The following is a 12,500-nucleotide window of genomic DNA, read 5'->3' on the forward strand; positions in this document are numbered from 1 at the left end:
TGGTATGGATTTTGCATTTTAGAAAAGAAATGATAAAAAGTGCATATTAATGTTTCGCATGAGATTTTATGATTACCGGTCAATCGGATAAAACGGCTTTAATTTATAAGCAATCAAAGAATTCAAATTTCCCTCCTTAATGCCCATATATGGTCAAAATTAGGCTATTTACACGCCAAGAACATTTAACATATTGGTACAGAAGTTAAGATTAAAATATATAAAATCAAATTTGTAGTTTTTGTGACTTTATATTTGTGGTGTTATGACGCGTCTTTCGTCACGAAAAACGTCATTGTGACGTCATAATGACGTTTTAATGAGAAAAACGCGTCATAGCACCAAAAATATCAAATCAAAAGAACTACAAATTTGATTTTATATATTTTAGGCTTAACTCCTGTACCAATATGTTAAATGTTCTTTGCGTGTAAACAGCCCAATTTTGACCATATATGGGCATTAAGGCGGGAAATTTGAATTCTCTGATTTACCGTAACTTTGCGCCGTTTTATCCGATTCAGATGGAGTTTTCTTTAAAAACATTCTTTCAGTATAGCAAAAATGCCTGTAATCTTTTCAACACTGATTTTCAAACTTTTAAGGATGTTACTAAAATTAGATGGCACTTATGACGTCACACTTTTTTAAAACGTCAAAATTACCTTACAATGGCTCAAACCTAACGAATTTTTTTTTCTAATTAACATGTTGTAATATCTTTCTTAAATTTAAATATAAACTTTTTATTTGTGGGCCAAAACTTGAATTTTCGAACGAGTGGAAGAAAAGCCCTCTAGAATGACCAAGGTGGCTAGCTTGCAATTGCAACTATATTTCCTTCGTGAACCCTGTTCAGGGGCTTTTATATATTTGCTACCATGAAGCCTGTTCCTGAAAGTGTAGCAACATTTAATTCTCGAAACTCAAGGCGCATTTAGTCCAATAACTTGCCCAACTTTAATCGCCCGAACAGAATTGCAAGAACAACGAGAGCGATTCACAACAAGCTAGTGACATAACATGCATCGAAGACAAACCCGCAAATTATCATGTCAGTTTACCTTAGGTTATCTTGAAGAGAAAAAAAGGCCTTTCCGTTATATTATTTAAATATTTCATGACTTGTACGTAAGAGATCATTGAATGCTTTACCTAGTCACAAGAAGATGGAAAAGAAAAGATTCTAGTAGCCAAAACGCGGGGGCAGGGCCGGGGGGACTTTTTTTTCCCAATATATTTTTTTTGTTTCAATTTTTGTCGTTATTCTCCTGTACTGTTCTTTTAGAGTGTCCTTCATTTATGGTGAAAATTAGTCAAAAACGTGAAGGAACTTAAGGAAGCTGTGAAAGTTCTTTTCTGGAAATCAAACTTTGTATTTTTGTGTGTTTTAAAATCGAAGTTGGTTTTTGCGAGCATCTGACTTAGTCTTTCCGAAAATCGGAGTTTGTTTTTCGAAATTAACATAATTTCCGACAATGCTGAAATTGGTGTTTAAGAAAGTAGTATAGGAGTTGGGGGTACGATCACATTTTTTGCAAAAATGTTCTCGTACCAACCCAACTCCATACTACTTTCCATATAATGGCTTCCAACTTTTGGTCTCGTATTTTTGATCTCATATTTTGGAAATCTATATGTTATTTTAAATGCGTGACTTTCTTAGAAAAATCACAAAGCATGACATTCTCGGAAATAAAGAAAGGGGGTTTCCCCATGATTTTTAACCAACCACAAGCTTCACATTTTTACTTCACAATTGTGAAATATTTCAGTGAGACTTTTCAAATTTGTGAAATTATTTTGTGAAGTTGCATGCATAAGTAAATGAAAAGGAAACAATCACCATAGCGTGACGTCAGCAGCCAACCTTTTAGATTTTATAGTGACCGTATGCATAACTTGTCACACTGTTGTCGTGAATATACCGCTTGTCATCGAAGCAAGATAATGACACTTTATTCAACTCATAGCTTCCAAGTTGATGTAAGTTGCTTCGGATTGTTTTCATTGTATGATACATTTGCTTGTTATTAAATAGAACCTCTTTATAATTTTCATGTTTGATGTCATTTTTTATGATATTCTTTTTGATTCCTTTAGCGGTCTTTCCTCCTTTTTGGTTGTCTTTCATATAGCTATACATTTTCGATCTTAATCCGACGAATTCGGTTATTGGTATGCCTGCCGCTTCATCTTTGAATTTACCGATTACTTTTTTATTTGTCGTGTTGAAATATTGTGAATCTTGTGGATAATCACTGTTGTCGAATTTGTCTTTATCATTCCAAAAGTCTTGATACACATCACTGGTTTCAATTTCATAGGTCAAGCTGTCTGTGTCTGTGAATAATAATTTAGCTTTGCTGTCATATTTTTGTTTTATATAGTTATAATGAAAATCATACATTAGTGTCTTACTAAGATCTAGGATACACATACCCACATATGCCGGCCTGTTTAGGGTTAGTGTTTCTTTGATTTTATGCACTGCCACTAGATTTTCATTAAAGATCTTGCTACTAACATATGTTGGTTTAGCAGCCATTTTTAATAGTTTGTTTTCATCAGTTACTAATCTGACATCTACTCGCTTTCTAATATTTTCCATTGTTTTTCCAAATACACTGTTATTCATAAGCTTGAAGAAGTCTTTCTCAAAAGCATTTTTGGCATTGGTTCTCTTCTTTGTGTTGAAATCAATGTATTCTTTCAACCATGGTGACTGGTTGAACTCCAACACTCGATGGACTTTAGTTATTTTTAAACCAAGATCTGTGTATAATTGAAGGTTTCTGTAATGGAGTACGTATTTTTCTTTATTGCTTAATGTAGGTATTAATTTATGAACTAAACCAGTCGATATTTTGTGTTTCTTCGCAATGTTTTTGCAATATTCTGATAGCATATTTTCAGTTACTTTTACCTTTTCAGGTGCTAGTGGGTAGTCATTATGCAAATCATGTAGTTCTTTTGGATATGCTAGGTCTACTTCTAATATTAATCCTTTTTTGCTGTTCTCGCTGTGTTTAGACAAATTATGTTGTTGATTTGCTTTTCTGTCATCCATCTAAAACCACCATTTGGTAGGTATTGTGACATAGCCCAACCATATAGATTGTTAGCGTCTAGATACATTATGTACTTTGAGGGTGTCTTATCATCATAGGTTTTCATGTATCTATTATTAGCTTCGCCATATCGGTTGGCGATGTAGCTTGTCCCGCCTCGCATGCCCTTTTCGATGAATTGAAACATATCGATGTCAGTCATTAGTTCCAATTGCATTTTAGTCATTTTTAACATTGCATCCCAGGAGAGACCAGGACTGGTGAAATAATGACATGGGTCTAGTTTGTAGTATTGCAGACAGGTCTTTCTGAAGTTTTCGAATACATCAGCTAACAGAAGGATGTCTGATTTAAGGTACAGGTCATGATACTCACCCATATTTTTGAGAGAGAATGTATTCCACACATTCTGGGCATGTGTATAGTCTTCATCACTTATATGTTCATCATTCAATATACTGTAAAATTCTTCTTTTGGTGGTAGCTTTTCATTGAATTTTTCAAAGCTGTCCATTAAGTCATATGGGTAGACTCCCTTCTTGCTCATTAAATCAAGCTCTTTACCTTTGAATTTTTGAGAAGTATATATTAATGATTCTTTTGGTAGATTGCTCACCAGTTTATCAAGACTTGAGCTCATGAATTGGAAACTGTCAATAAAGGTTAGATGATTACCAAGCATGAAAGCCATGTATTTCTCCATGTTATTAGGAATTGCATTGATGTTCATTTGACACTTTTCACCTTTCTTATTTGTATATTTATGCTCTTTGACTATTTCACCAATTTCTTGCATTATAAAATGGCTGTCATACCCACGGAGATTGTGAAATATAACTGGTATTTTCTCAGTCAATCTGAAATTTAGGTTACAATCTTGATGTGCAGATCCTCTGTACTGACCAGTCACATGGCAGTGATCTCTTACTCTTACATCAGTTTTATTGTATTCTTTCTCACATATATGGCATTTATCAGCTTTTTGGAATTTTTCTTCATCATCTTTAGTCATTCTTAATAGTTTGTTGAATTCTTTTTTCATAACCTTCTTACAATATTTAACTTCCTCTAGCATAGCTTCCATAAATTTGTAAACGGCTTTTTCACCTCTGTAAATTTGTACTGGTTTCGTGTATTTATCATCATAACAACAAACAACCTTGTATCCATAACCACAGTCTGTATGCTTCTGATAAGCTTCAGTAAATGATTTGTCATTATTGGGTTGACATCCATGTATTTTTTCAGTTATGGCTTCGAAGTCTGCATATATTACGAATGGAACTGGTAGTTGTTTATGGAAATTATTGAAATTTAGTATGTTGTCATCTTTTGTTCGCATTTTAATCGCTTGTGTTCCGTTCACTTGGATACAGTTTTCTTTATGATCAGTTAATACTCTTTCAGAACTGAAACACTGAAGACAATGCATGCAAAAATGTTTTCTCTCTTTGTTCTTTGTTTGATTGTACATAAACTTGTTGAAATCTTTGATTAATACATAGTGCTTGTTTTCATTTTCTGTTATAAGAAGCAGATTCATACAATCTTCATACTTTTCTTTTGATACATAAATGGGATATTTTTGTTTTTCTTCATAACCAAATATATTGATGTTGATCTCATTATGTTTTTCTATTTTGTTGTACTGTTTGGTAGTCACTGGAAATTCAATTCCTAAATAATTTAGATTTTTAATGAATTCTTTGTCTGATTTTTTTATTCTTTGAGGATTCTTGTCTTGAGGATTAAGGTGTCGAATATGGCACCATCTAAAACATTCATTGTCACCGTTTTTTATGTTTATTAAACTTTGAGAACTGTTTCTGAGTTCCTGTAGGTAGTTTGATAATAAGATGATCCTCTCATTGGTTCATATTTTACAATATTGATATAATGGGTTTTCAACTGATTCAACAGTCCAACCAGATCCCTCTGAAAATCCAAACTGCAATCTTATTTAGCATGCCTTGTTTTGATACTTCAAGGGATTTGTCTATTCTGTGTTATTTATGATAGTTTGACTGTTGAAATATGCGGTCTTGTACACTATTTCTCCATTTGACATTTTTTAAATGTCACCTTAAGCGTTTCAACGAAATTTTAGTCCTTTCATTGATATTAAATATGTTTTCAATATAGTTCGCAACAGCCTTTCTTGTGTTTTGCAGTTGCACAAGTGGGTCTTTTTTTATTTTGATGTTTATCTCATAGACTTTGTGACCCTTTTAAAGCTTTGTCTGTTTGCTCTATTATAGTCCTTGGTAATGGAACTGGTTTTTTAGTCCTTGGTAATGGAACTGGTTTGTATCCGTCTCTGAACTCTATTGGTGGAAGAATTATGTTGTTTTCGTAATCTTGAACCATTCGTTTTACACTCTTACGAGGTGCTGGGACAGGTCTTTTTTAATTTTAAAGTCCTTGGTGTTGGCACTGGTTTTTTATCTTGCTTCAATAGCAATTTGATCAGTTCAGATTTACTCAGTTTTTTTGAGATCACTCTTATTCATAATATACATTGAGATATTATTTTTCATACTATATATACTTACTATAGTGACATCTCTTTAGTCACTTTTAGAGCCGAAAACCTTTTAAAGACAAAATAATAAAGACCTATTTATCATGAGTAAGATTGGAATTAATGAATGCGTATTATTGATGTTCATCAGTTTATGGTTTTGTATGCTTCAGATGAAATGGCAATGTAACAAATATAATCAAAAAGGTGCCAGCAAAGCCAAAAACTCATTCTGGTTATATGCAATGCACGGTTTCGAAAATATGGTGGCAATCAAAAGGTTATCTACAACTTGTCCCAGCAAGAGAATTGTAACAAATCAGCCAAGTGTCGTGACTATTCATTTGTCTCTCAAAAATCATGGAAACAGAAAATGTGTAATAGCAAATTAACATTTCCACCCAAAGGTTTTTATTTTCACAGCATGTATTCTGTTCCACAACATCTTCAAATAAATGTGGAATTTTAAAATGGCTTGTGAGGGTATCAACAATGTTAAATCAGTGTTTCAAAGAAGGATGGCCACCACTACAAATTTGAGTATATAAAACAAAACGAATTACCAGATGACTACGAAAAGAAATATCAATGTATATACAGGCTATCAAAAAATCTTCCGATGCAAGACCTAAATTGACTGATGAAGATAAAAAGAAACGTCATATACAAGCTATGAAAAAATAGCAAAATAAAGAATACATATGCCCAAAATGTGTGAAGCCATGAAAAATGGGATCAATATGCTGCATAATAAAAAGTGCGTTTAAGGCATCCAACGAACGGATAATCCTTTATTCAATGCATCCAGTTAATGATGTGTCTTGAATATAATGACAAAAATAGTAAAAAAGTTGTTTATTGACAATCATAAATTTCTTTTTCTCTCTTCCAGATGGCTTTTAGAGATTTTTGAAATGTTTCTTTGTGTGCAAATGGCAATGTTTTCCTGCCAGAGTATAATTCTTACCGTTATTGTTGCACATAACACAGAACCAAGGCTTGTGAAGCATTTATAATTTTTTTTTGTCGTTTTTCTCTTTCTTCGTCTGTGTATAAATCTCGGTCTACCTCTGGGTTTCTCGTTTTGATTTTCCATAATAATCATCTATATATTTTTTATATATGTGTTGCGTTTAAACAGATTCTTTGGGAAGATACTTGGGAATGTTCTTCAGATTCTTCCGATTCTTCATTTTCATACAAAGAATATTCTTCAGATTCTTCCGATTCAGATTGAGATTGAGATTGAGATTGAATTTTTTTCGGAAACTTGTTCATATAATATACATTTATATATTATTTTAAATGTTTTGATCTGCGTTTTTACATATCTATTGCTTTCTTCCATGTGTTTGACGACTTCAAATTTTACGTCATCATAAGAATTACTCCATCAGATACTTGCATTTATTCCTTTCATACATCTGTTTCATGTGAAGTTGTTTCTCAAACACTTTGTAAACATCTGTTGGCTTTTGAATTCAATGCACAGAGAATTGAATTTGCTTGTTGGTTTATTAACGTCAAATCACATTGTCCAGGCGATCATCAAAGCTTCTTCAGGATATTTGCTTCTGATAAATGACACTACTTTACAATGCAAGTCATATTCACTTTCGATCAACAATTTTTTGCTTTTTTTTGCGTCGTAATATCCTTTTTTCCTTATGGAGGGCAAGACTTTATTCGTGACCCAATGTTTGAATTCTCTCGCTATGGGTTGTTTGGAGGAAAAATGAGGGAATAAAAAACCAGATTCGTTTGATGAATACACATCTGACGGATAAGCATTTGATTATGTCGTTTTCAAGGCTCTCAGCAAGGGGTAATTTTTCGTTACAACCCTATTTTCGGGCTTCATTTTAAATTTCATCTGTTTTTTTGTCATCTTCGTGAACGTGATCTATGATTGCTTTTCGTGTATTTTTTATATTCAGTATCGAAGCTATTTCTTTTCCGCGAAACCATATTTCATTTTTCTTGTCAACATAACAATTGATTTCAAACATTCAGTTCGTTAGTTTTTGTAAGTGCCTTTTGGAGTTCCATTTATGTCTTATATACAAACTATATATTATTTTAAATGTGTTGCATTTAAACATAGCCAGAAACAATTGAATATTTTTTGGCTACAAAGTAGCAATCACAGTGTGCAACTGTACAACTGAGTTATATGTTACATAACTTCAGTTTAAATGTTTTATATGTTTTCAATATCTTTTAATGGTATCCAACTGTTGAAGTCATCACTGTATCCCTTCCACTTCACCAGAGCTGGTTCTTCTTATAGTCCCTCCGAATGACTTATCAATACGAAAAAACATCCTGTATTGCTTTTAATAATTCAGGTTGATAAAAACTTCCTTGAATATCTTCACCTCTGAGATCTTTTAGTTTGTATGTTTATGGATTAGTGTATTTGAATCTTGTATAAACTGTAAACACTTCTTCAGTCCAATTTGGTGTGTAACCCTTGTCAAACACATTCCGTTTATACTTGGATATTCGAACCTTGTCACCAACCTTAAATTAGGTTTCTGTTTTCAATGTTTCTGTGTCGCCATATAGATTAAAGTAAAACAGTTCCTTCATTGCTCTTTTTGCTAGCTTCAACAGGTGTCATCTTTATGCTTGAATGTTTTGTGTTGTTGTACTGTTTCACTAGTTTGGGTAGCATATCGAGAAACATTGTATTACCTTGAACAGTGAACTGTTTCCACATTTTGGATTTAATTGTTCTATTCCACCTTTCAACCACCGAGGATTTCTCCTCATTTTCAGTGGAGTACATATGTATCCCATTTTTGTCAAGCAAGTCTTTCAAGTGTTTGTTATAGAACTCCTTTCCCTTATCAACCCATAAATATTCTGGTTTTCTGCCTTCCTTGAATATTGTTTTAAATGCTTCAGTGACAGATTCGCCTTTCTTATCCTTTAATGGTACAATCCAACCGTATTTACTGAAAACATCAATGACCATTAAAAGATATCGGTAACCCTTATTCCATTTGCTAAATTTTTGCATTTCAACAAGATCACTTGCCCATATTTCATCAATATGATTTGTGATTACACGCCGCCGAGTAAAATTACGTTTTATGGGTTTATGTAACTCATCTGCTAATTTTTCTTGCCAGTTTTCTTTACTCGACGGCTTTTTCCGTTTTTTGAAACACCAAGACCTAGTTTCTGCTTTGTATTGATAACATTTCTTGCCAACCAATGCCCCCATTGCCTTTCATTATACGGTACGTTGTCTAAAGCTTGAACCATTTTCCTATCTGCTTTATTTTTACATTTCCTATCATCCTTGCAGACGGAATAATCAACATCGTGTTGCATTGCTATTGCATCAGTTTTGCCAGTCGGTATATCGTATATTTCTAGTATTTCACCAGTTTTTGGGTCATACTTCAGTTGATTTTCCAAATCATTATAAGGTCCTGTGTATTTATGACCGGGTAGTGTCCATCCGCTTTTTGGTTTTGGTAATTTACCAATAGCTTTGTGAATATCAAGAGCACCACCATCAAGATCTTTTCTGTTTGTTGTGTATTTCTTTTTAGGTCTGATTTTAGTGGATAATTGATCGAGAGTTTCTGATCCCACTTTATGCAAAACAGGATTCAATTTTCTTAAACTGTAATCAATTGCTTTTTTCTGCAAATTAGGATCTCTCATCAATTCGAAAGTGTAATATCTTCCCACTTCGACTCCTTTTTTTGCTAAATAAGGTACACCTTTTGTTAGGAACAATTCAGTTCCAGTGTTTGCTAAATCTGACATAATCCCTTTGCCTGCCATCTCTGACAGGCTGTTTAGTTTCCCTGTTTTTTAACGAATTTGGTCTTTTTAATGCCGCATTCAGCACAAGTGCAAAAGAACGTTAGTCTGCCATTTTTAGTTGTTTTGTAACCTGAAGGGTCGGTACATTCATTCACTTTCTTTTGTTTGACACAATATGATTTCATAATATATATGTTAGATATTTTTGAAATAATGTTCGATAAATCTCTCATTTTTCATTGTATCATTTATGTCGAACACTTGTAATGAATCATAATACGAATTACCCTTATTCATTTCATTTAGAAAGTATAAACAGAAATACCCACAAGTTGTTGTGTGTATGTTTTGTATCTGATTATTTTGATGCAACAAAGTCAAATTTTTCTTTTTGGCAGGATTTACAATCTCTTGGAATGGAGGCATACCAAAGGAATCAAAATAATTTATTACATTATCCTTAACATAAGTGGCTACCCAGTGAGATCCTGACATATAAGCTGGTTCAAGATTGTAGATGAATAACGCCTGTTTATGGTTATGTGGAACATTTTCATCTCATGACAGTACATCATTGATCGGCATATTCAAATATTTGCACCATTTTATTAGATCGTGGTTACTCAAAGGGGTGTTTTTGTGAAATTTTGGTTTCACAATATGTCTCCTATGATTGGGATTGAATTGAATGGCGAGTTTTTTCCCAATAGCAGTCCCTTTCCTGTTTTTTTTTTTGGTTGAGGTTTTTTTTTTTTTACCATTACCAGTCACATATGGTGGATAACTGTAAAATGGAGGGGGCATTCCCATTCTAGGTGCTCCTGTACCATTTTTAAACCAAGGTGGTATACCTATCCTCGGTGCTCCTTTTCCAGTCATCTTTTTAACAAGATCCAAAGCCAAAGGAATTCCAATGCTAGCTAACAGAGTGCCTAAAAATCCACCTGATTGTGTTTTGGTCGGTTTTATACGAACACCTGAACCCGATTGAAGGGCATTTAATATATCCTGTTTTTGTTTCGTCGATAAAAGATGTTTATATTCTATCAGCTTATTAATTTTATCTTGGGGTATAAGGAAACCACCAGTCTGTTGACCGGATCCAATCAATTTTTTAGCTCCGGCTTCTGCTAAACCACCAAGAGCACTCAACCCAAGGGTTTTACCAATAGTTGGAAGAGCTCTCATTCCAAGTGACAATACGGTACTCAAAAGACTTCCACCAACTTGTTTCCTGATATTCGTCTTGGCGAGTTTTATATCCATTCCTTTGTTGAATTTGCGATTTTTTTGTAATCTTTTTTTTACCATTGCTGGAACATAAAGAGTGTCGTTTCCATTAAGAGAATCATTTGTTAGTCTTAGAACAATCGTTTCCCTTTTATGGTAAGCATTACTCAGATTCTTTTTTTGATTATCTGAAAGTCTTACGTTGATTTCGTAAAGTTCAGTCATATAATATATGTTATGTAATTTCAGTCACAAAACATATATGATTAATAAATATCCAGTTAGAGTCATTGAGTCATCAACTTTTGGTGTTATCGACTTCTTTACACTACAACCAGTTCATTTCCAACTTTGTCAATGACCACTGTTTCTTCATATAGAACGATCGCATGTACACTGAAAGGACTGTCGCCAGCACTATTAGCATTTAGTTTATACCTAAAAATCAACTGTTTGGGATCTCTTGTCACTTTCTCTGCCTGATATGACAGATCGAAATAGATCAGAGGATATAGAGAGTTGTAATTCGCTAGGTTGAGTTGTGTGCCAGTGTTGTAATCATTTTTCCTCATTGCATAAGACATTAAATCGTTGAAGATTCTTACTTTACTTTCAGAATCATATTCAGCTTCGGGATAAAAGACACCATTACCATATTCTAATCTGCATGTTGTCAAATAACTACCATTTGTACGATCGGCATTTATATTAAAGGTGTCAAATTCATATGGATTTGCCGCTTCATTCCTTGTTTTAGCTCGTTGTAGGTATACAAAAATTGTTTTGACATTGTCGATACTAGAAGAAATCTGGAATAATCCACTACCATTCCTAGGACTTGACATTTGATACATTTCTCTGAGATACGTCCATTTATCTTGTTTCAAAAAAGAACCAATTAACTTATCATACAGACTGTCTTTTGGTGTCAATTTTGGAATCCATAGTAGAAATCTGTTAATGACAACCCTTCCATCATCAACTGCATCAAGTTTTTGAAGTAGTTCTCTATCATCCGGTAGCTTCCAAGTAAATTCAAGCTGCATTGGTACCAGCATCTTACCCTCCAACTCTTCAAAAAAACTGTAACGATTGAGAGGTATGATTCTATTGACATCAGAATTCCCCGTTGTTAAAAGTCGTCTAGCCTCAAATCCTGCATTCTGATTAGCATTTGCTATCAGATGACTTGTATCTAAATACCAAAGACTGTTCTTTGCTACTGAGCGACTAAAATCGTCACTATATTCTAGCAGGTTTTTTACAAAAACAACCTTATGAAGATTGTCAGTATCGTACACAATTTTACCAGCGCTTTTTATCGTCATATGACCAATCAATGAATGAGATCCATTAATGACTGTTATACGATCTGCACCATAAGCTGTACCGTCAGCCAGTTTTTGTACCTGAAACTGAACCTCGAAATAAGCATTGATTGTAAATGTATATCCATTTTTCTCCTGATGTTGACCATTGGCTGGGGCGCTAATTACATCATCAAGTTGGAAACGCACCAACTCATTTCTTTGTAAAAATTCACTTGTTCTAAAAGCCATTTATACTATTATATTATATAATTTTCCTATCATGTTATTTATTTGACGACTCTACGCCTTCTTCCAGATCCTGATATCAATCTATTGAGGATCATATCAGTACTTTCATCTTGCTGTTTAATGGGTGAGGATGGAACAATTGCCCTTTGTGTTGTAGCTCCTTTTCTCAAATTTGCCAATTTTTTCATTATCAGGTCTCCTGACTTCTCTGCCGCCGCCTTACCAATTTTATCACCTGCATGGGAAACCCCTGATTCTAATGCCTTCTTTGCCATTGGCTTAGCAAATTTCTTGAAAACAGATGATGCCACAGTCTTTAACGGTTTAAAAACA

This window comes from Montipora foliosa, chromosome 4 (genome assembly GCF_036669935.1).
Source record: "Montipora foliosa isolate CH-2021 chromosome 4, ASM3666993v2, whole genome shotgun sequence".
Lineage (NCBI taxonomy): Eukaryota > Metazoa > Cnidaria > Anthozoa > Scleractinia > Acroporidae > Montipora > Montipora foliosa.